The sequence below is a fragment of the Salvelinus fontinalis genome, chromosome 28, assembly GCF_029448725.1.
Source record: "Salvelinus fontinalis isolate EN_2023a chromosome 28, ASM2944872v1, whole genome shotgun sequence".
In the NCBI taxonomy this organism is placed as follows: Eukaryota; Metazoa; Chordata; class Actinopteri; order Salmoniformes; family Salmonidae; genus Salvelinus; species Salvelinus fontinalis.
The window spans coordinates 36,122,316-36,129,949 of record NC_074692.1 but is presented as its reverse complement, the minus strand read 5'-3'; positions in this window follow the sequence as shown (position 1 = coordinate 36,129,949).

Genomic DNA, 7,634 nt, shown 5'->3' with positions numbered 1-7,634 from the left:
CTACCAACTACCCCTGTCCCCTCTACCAACTACCCCTGTCCCCTCTACTAACTACCCCTGTCCCCTCTACTAACTACCCCTGTCCCCTCTACTAACTACCCCTGTCCCCTCTACTAACTACCCCTGTCCCCTCTACTAACTACCCCTGTCCCCTCTACTAAATACCCCTGTCCCCTCTACTAACTACCCCTGTCCCCTCTACTAACTACCCCTGTCCCCTCTACTAACTACCCCTGTCCCCTCTACTAACTACCCCTGTCCCCTCTACCAACTACCCCTGTCCTACTCTCCCTGTCCCCACTACCCTCCCTGTCCTCTTCTCCCCGTCTCCATTACCCCTCTCCTTGTCCCCACTACCCCTCTCCCTGTCCCCACTACCCTCCCTGTCCTCTTCTCCCCGTCTCCATTACCCCTCTCCTTGTCCCCACTACCCCTCTCCCTGTCCCCACTACCCTCCCTGTCCTCTTCTCCCCGTCTCCATTACCCCTCTCCTTGTCCCCACTACCCCTCTCCCTGTCCCCACTACCACTGTCCTCTTCTCCCTGTCCCCACTACCCTTCCCCCCCCCCTCCCCACTACCCCTCTCCCAGTTCCCACTACCGCTGCCCTCCTCTCCCAGTTCCCACTACCCCTCTCCCTGTCCCCACTACCCCTCTCCCCATTCCCACTACCCTTCTCCCCATTCCCACTACCCTTCTCCCCGTCCCCACTACCCTCTCCCAGTTCCCACTACCCCTCTCCCTGTCCCCACTACCCCTCTCCCTGTCCCCACTACCCCTCTCCCTATCCCCACTACCCCTCTCCCTGTCCCCACTACCCCTCTCCCCGTCCCCACTAGCCCTGCCCTCTTCTCCCAGTTCCCACTACACCTCTCCCCGTCCCCACAACCCTGTCCTCTTCTCCCAGTTCCACTACACCTCTCCTTGTCCCCACTACCCCTCTCCCCATTCCCACTACCCCTCTCCCCGTCCCCACTAGCCCTGTCCTCTTCTTCCTGTCCCCACTACCCTTCTCCCCGTCCCCACTACCCCTGCCCTCTTCTCCCTGTCTCCACTTCACCTCTCCCGGTCCCTACTACCCCTACCCTCCTCATCCTCACTACCCTTGCCCTCTTCTCCCTGTCTCCACTTCACCTCTCCCGGTCCCTACTACCCCTACCCTCCTCATCCTCACTACCCCTGCCCTCTTCTCCCTGTCTCCACTTCACCTCTCCCGGTCCCTACTACCCCTACCCTCCTCATCCTCACTACCATTGCCCTCTTCTCCCTGTCTACACTACACCTCTCCTGGTCCCTACTACCCCTACCCTCCTCATCCTCACTACCCTTGCCCTCTTCTCCCTGTCTCCACTACCCCTCTCCCTGTCCCTACTACCCCTACCCTCCTCATCCTCACTACCCTTGCCCTCTTCTCCCTGTCTCCACTACCCCTCTCCCGGTCCCTACTACCCCTACCCTCCTCATCCTCACTACCCTTGCCCTCTTCTCCCTGTCTCCACTACCCCTCTCCCGGTCCCTACTACCCCTACCCTCCTCATCCTCACTACCCTTGCCCTCTTCTCCCTGTCCCCATTATCTAGCAATCGTCCCTGGGAAAGAGGTGGAGGGGTGGAAGGGAACGGAGAAGGTGGAGTGGGTGAAGAGGGTGGAGGGACGGAGATGGCGGAAGGGATGGAGAGGGTGGAGGGACGGAGAGAGCGGAAGGGATGAAGAGGGTAGAGGGACGGAGAAGGTGGAGTGGGTGAAGAGGTTGGAGGGACGGAGAGGGCAGAAGGGGTGGAGGGACGGAGAGGGCGGAAGGAATGGAGAGGGTGGAGGGATGGAGAGGGCGGAGGGTGGAGGGACGGAGAGGGTGGAGGGTGCGGAGGGGGTGGAGGGACGGAGAGGGCGGAGGGTGCGGAGGGGGTGGAGGGAAGAAAGGCTCTTTGTTGTTTCCGTGGCGAGGTGCTCCCGGGTCGCCATGGCGCTTCTCGTCTGTCAGGGGCCTCAGGACAAACCTTCGTCACCACGGTAACCCAGTAGGGACGAAGATGATGGCAGCGATGACAACACCAGTCAACCAGGTCTGACCAAGCTGAATCTGGCAACGCACGTGGCTCTGGGACCATATTCACAAAGACTCTCAGAGTAGAAGTGCTGATCTTGGATCAGTTTTACTTTTTAGATCCTAGGGATCTGATCCTAGGGATCTGATCCTAGATCAACTCTTTTTTAATCCGGGCTCTGGCCATGACTTTCAGTGGAAATAACTATTCTGAGTTTGTTCCCTGGTCAGAAGTGTAAAACATATAACTTATACGTTTCTTGGTTGGTGTATGTTGTATAGTGATTAAATAAGGGAGCGGTCAAGAAGTAGAAAACTTAGGCTCCAAGGACTGGTTTCCCAGATACGGATTAAACCAGGCTGGAGAATCTCCAATGAAAGCACTTTTATATCCAAGACTAGGCTTAATTTGTGTCTGGGGAAACTGGCCCTAAGATGTCATAACAAGCTTCTAAAATGAGGTCTAGGGTGACATGTTCACCTTGCCATGGAGCGTGAAACTGACTGTGGTGTAAATTAGATTCCCTGTCAATGACAGTCCATCTTTGAGACAGAAGCACATGACAGTTCAACTCTGAAGAAGAGAGCATTGTACTAGAGTTAACATGAGACCAATCACCACAATGGTACTTCTTAGTAATGTCCTCAGGAGTCTCTCCTCTCCATTCCTCATGACTGGCTCTCAGCCCTGACCTCAAGCCTTCTGCAACTTGGGTGTGATTCCCCCAAGACGTTACCCTGGCCTGTCTCCTCCACCCTTTGCTGTGTGTCTCATCATAGCTCGTAGTCCTAACACACTGACAGCTTTATTACAACGTGGTCAGGCCAATGTCTATGGAACAGGCCCTTCAGATCTCACACCCTCTGGACACATCTGAAATGACACACTACTAGGGACTATAGGGTTCCATTTTGGATGGAGCCTCTGTCTTCTTAAAAGAGTCATATTGAGACAGCACATACAAGTCAGCAGAATGTGAACAAAATGTCCTGTCCTCCTCAAGGACCAGATGTAATGCCCCCACCCACCCAGACTGGTGACATCATGACATTCAGGCAAGAACTTGTGTTTAATCTCATTGTTGGTTGTCTTGGCAACTCCTATGGTTATTGTCATACGGGTGTCAAAAAATGCTGTCTCCTACTTAGTCATGGAGCGTACAGTACACGTTACTCTTCAGCTGCTACAGTGAAATAAGGATTGACGGATTAATTACCACTGTCGTCTACTGGTTATATTTTGACTTGGTTACAGAATCGGAAACATTGAAATGTTAGTTTCCCTCTCCTAAAGCCCTGCATTCCAAATGGCACCCTATTCCCTAAATAGTGCACTACTTTAGACCAGAGCCCTATTCCCTATATAGTGCACTAATTTTGACCCTGAGCCCTATGGACCCCGGTTAAAAGTAGTGCACTATATAGGGAGTAGGGTGTCATTTGGGAGGCAAGCCCATAGCTCCTCAGCTGCCCCTATTAAAGTCAGTATAATGGCTCTCATATGACCAGCAGCATCTCCTGGCTCCAGATTCAATTAACACACTGATTGGATCAAACTGAAAGAAGCTACATCACAAGGATGATCTATCTCCACCTACTACGGGCCAGAGAGTCCATTCACCTACTATGGGCCAGAGAGTGACCAGAGAGAGTCCATTCGGCCCTTAAGCACAGAGGTTGAAACATAATGCATACTTCAGCCAAACGGAAAAGATGATTAAAAAAGGGACGGATCCTTAAGAGGTTTTAAACAATGCCGTGGTAAACATACTACTTTCAACAGTGATCTTCACTCCTTGGAGAGCAACAGAAAGTGACAGGGTTTTACTGTGGATCCTCTTCTCACAGTACTGCTACTAACTTCAGTGGGTCTCCCAGGTCCCTAAATCCATGACAAATAAGATTGGAGTCCACTCAGTAAAACGGCGTTCAGACCGACCTCGTCTTAACATGTGGCCCAGCCCTATGACCGGATCAGATGATAAGTCTACATCACATCAGTTCATATTTTGTTATAAAATGTGTTCCAACTTCAGATTAAATATATTAAATATAAAACCAGCACCAGACTGGTCAGAACAGAACAGGTCCTCTGGAAGGGCTTCTGTCAGAACAGAACAGGTCCTCTGGAAGGGCTTCTGTCTGGACAGAACAGGTCCTCTGGAAGGGCTTCTGTTAGAACAGAACAGGTCCTCTGGAAGGGCTTCTGTCTGGACAGAACAGGTCCTCTGGAAGGGCTTCTGTCTGGACAGAACAGGTCCTCTGGAAGGGCTTCTGTCTGGACAGAACAGGTCCTCTGGAAGGGCTTCTGTCTGGACAGAACAGGTCCTCTGGAAGGGCTTCTGTCTGGACAGAACAGGTCCTCTGGAAGGGCTTCTGTCTGGACAGAACAGGTCCTCTGGAAGGGCTTCTGTCTGGACAGAACAGGTCCTCTGGAAGGGCTTCTGTCTGGACAGAACAGGTCCTCTGGAAGGGCTTCTGTCTGGACAGAACAGGTCCTCTGGAAGGGCTTCTGTCTGGACAGAACAGGTCCTCTGGAAGGGCTTCTGTCTGGACAGAACAGGTCCTCTGGAAGGGCTTCTGTCTGGACAGAACAGGTCCTCTGGAAGGGCTTCTGTCTGGACAGAACAGGTCCTCTGGAAGGGCTTCTGTCTGGACCGAATGTTTTTCATCCCTCTTTTTGTGACAAACTATCTTGGAACTGTGAGTCACAGTCTAATGTATTAAGTCAGGGAAGTAATTACTGAATGGGGAGGGAGGTCATTTTCCCGTCTTTAATTTGTAGCACACAAACAGACAAAACCACCCTGAAGGCTCAGCCTCTGATGATCAAAAAGTAGTCAAGATGACATAGTACCACAGTAGTTGGAGAGCCAGTCTGTCAGGAAGAGAGCCAGTCTGTCAGGAAGAGAGCCAGTCTGTCAGGAAGAGAGCCAGTCTGTCAGGAAGAGAGCCAGTCTGTCAGGAAGAGAGCCAGTCTGTCAGGAAGAGAGCCAGTCTGTCAGGAATAGAGCCAGTCTGTCAGGAAGAGAGCCAGTCTGTCAGGAAGAGAGCCAGTCTGTCAGGAAGAGAGCCAGTCTGTCAGGAAGAGAGCCAGTCTGTCAGGAAGAGAGCCAGTCTGTCAGGAAGAGAGCCAGTCTGTCAGGAAGAGAGCCAGTCTGTCAGGAAGAGAGCCAGTCTGTCAGGAAGAGAGCCAGTCTGTCAGGAAGAGAGAAGAGGAAAAAACCCAACTCATCTTGGGCCAAGTCCAACATACCAGCAGAGGGGAAAGATAATGACTCTTATTGTTCATTGTGTGTGTGTGTACCTGGAGACAGAGAGCAGAGGTTTCATGTTCTCATTTCACCTGTCCTCTACCACCCTAAACGCTGTACAACAAGGATGAATTGAGGTCATTGTCAGGAGCTGATTCTCAATGGACAAAACACCTGTCTTAGATGGGCTGATGCCACCTCTCCTCTCTCCCTCTTCCTATGCATGACACCTCTCCACTCTCCCTCCCTCTTCCTATGCATGACACCTCTCCTCTCTCCCTCTCTATCTATCTATGCATGACACCTCTCCACTCTCCCTCCCTCTTCCTATGCATGACACCTCTCCTCTCTCCCTCTCTCTTTCTATGCATGACACCTCTCCTCTCTCCCTCTCTTCCTATGCATGACACCTCTCCCTCTCTCTTCCTATGCATGACACCTCTCCCTCTCTCTTCCTATGCATGACACCTCTCCACTCTCCCTCCCTCTTCCTATGCATGACACCTCTCCTCTCCCCCTCTCTTCCTATGCATGACACCTCTCCTCTCTCCCTCTTCCTATGCATGACACCTCTCCCTCTCTCCCTCTCTCTTTCTATGCATGACACCTCTCCTCTCTCCCTCTCTCTTTCTATGCATGACACCTCTCCTCTCTCCCTCTTCCTATGCATGACACCTCTCCCTCTCTCCCTCTCTCTTTCTATGCATGACACCTCTCCTCTCTCCCTCTATCTATCTATGCATGACACCTCTCCTCTCTCCCTCTCTCTTTCTATGCAAGACACCTCTCCTCTCTCCCTCTTCCTATGCATGACACCTCTCCTCTCTTTCTATGCATGACACCTCTCCTCTCTCCCTCTCTTCCTATGCATGACACCTCTCCCTCTCTCTTTCTATGCATGACACCTCTCCACTCTCCCTCTCTCTTTCTATGCATGACACCTCTCCTCTCTCCCTCTCTTCCTATGCATGACACCTCTCCTCTCTCCCTCTCTTCCTATGCATGACACCTCTCCTCTCTCCCTCTCTTTCTATGCATGACACCTCTCCTCTCTCCCTCTCTCTTTCTATGCATGACACCTCTCCTCTCTCCCTCTCTCTTTCTATGCAAGACACCTCTCCTCTCTCCCTCTCTCTTTCTATGCATGACACCTCTCCACTCTCCCTCTCTCTTTCTATGCATGACACCTCTCCTCTCTCCCTCACTTCCTATGCATGACACCTCTCCTCTCTCCCTCTCTTCCTATGCATGACACCTCTCCCTCTCTCTTTCTATGCATGACACCTCTCCTCTCTCCCTCTCTCTTTCTATGCATGACACCTCTCCTCTCTCCCTCTCTCTTTCTATGCATGACACCTCTCCTCTCTCCCTCCCTCTTCCTATGCATGACACCTCTCCTCTCTTTCTATGCATGACACCTCTCCTCTCTCCCTATGCATGACACCTCTCCCTCGCTCTTTCTATGCATGACACCTCTCCACTCTCCCTCTCTCTTTCTATGCATGACACCTCTCCACTCTCCCTCTCTCTTTCTATGCATGACACCTCTCCTCTCTCCCTCTTTCTATGCATGACACCTCTCCCTCTCTCTTTCTATGCATGACACCTCTCCTCTCTCCCTCTTTCTATGCATGACACCTCTCCTCTCTCCCTCTTTCTATGCATGACACCTCTCCCTCTCTCTTTCTATGCATGACACCTCTCCTCTCTCCCTCTTTCTATGCATGACACCTCTCCTCTCTCCCTCTTTCTATGCATGACACCTCTCCACTCTCCCTCTCTCTTTCTATGCATGACACCTCTCCTCTCTCCCTCTTTCTATGCATGACACCTCTCCACTCTCCCTCTCTCTTTCTATGCATGACACCTCTCCTCTCTCCCTCTTTCTATGCATGACACCTCTCCTCTCTCCCTCTTTCTATGCATGACACCTCTCCTCTCTCCCTCTTTCTATGCATGACACCTCTCCACTCTCCCTCTCTCTATGCATGACACCTCTCCTCTCTTTCTATGCAAGACACCTCTCCTCTCTCCCTCTCTCTTTCTATGCATGACACCTCTCCTCTCTCCCTCTCTCTTTCTATGCAAGACACCTCTCCTCTCTCCCTCTCTCTTTCTATGCATGACACCTCTCCTCTCTCCCTCTCTCTTTCTATGCATGACACCTCTCCTCTCTCCCTCTCTCTTTCTATGCATGACACCTCTCCTCTCTCCCTCTCTCTTTCTATGCATGACACCTCTCCTCTCTCCCTCCCTCTTCCTATGCATGACACCTCTCCTCTCTTTCTATGCATGACACCTCTCCTCTCTCCCTCTCTTCCTATGCATGACACCTCT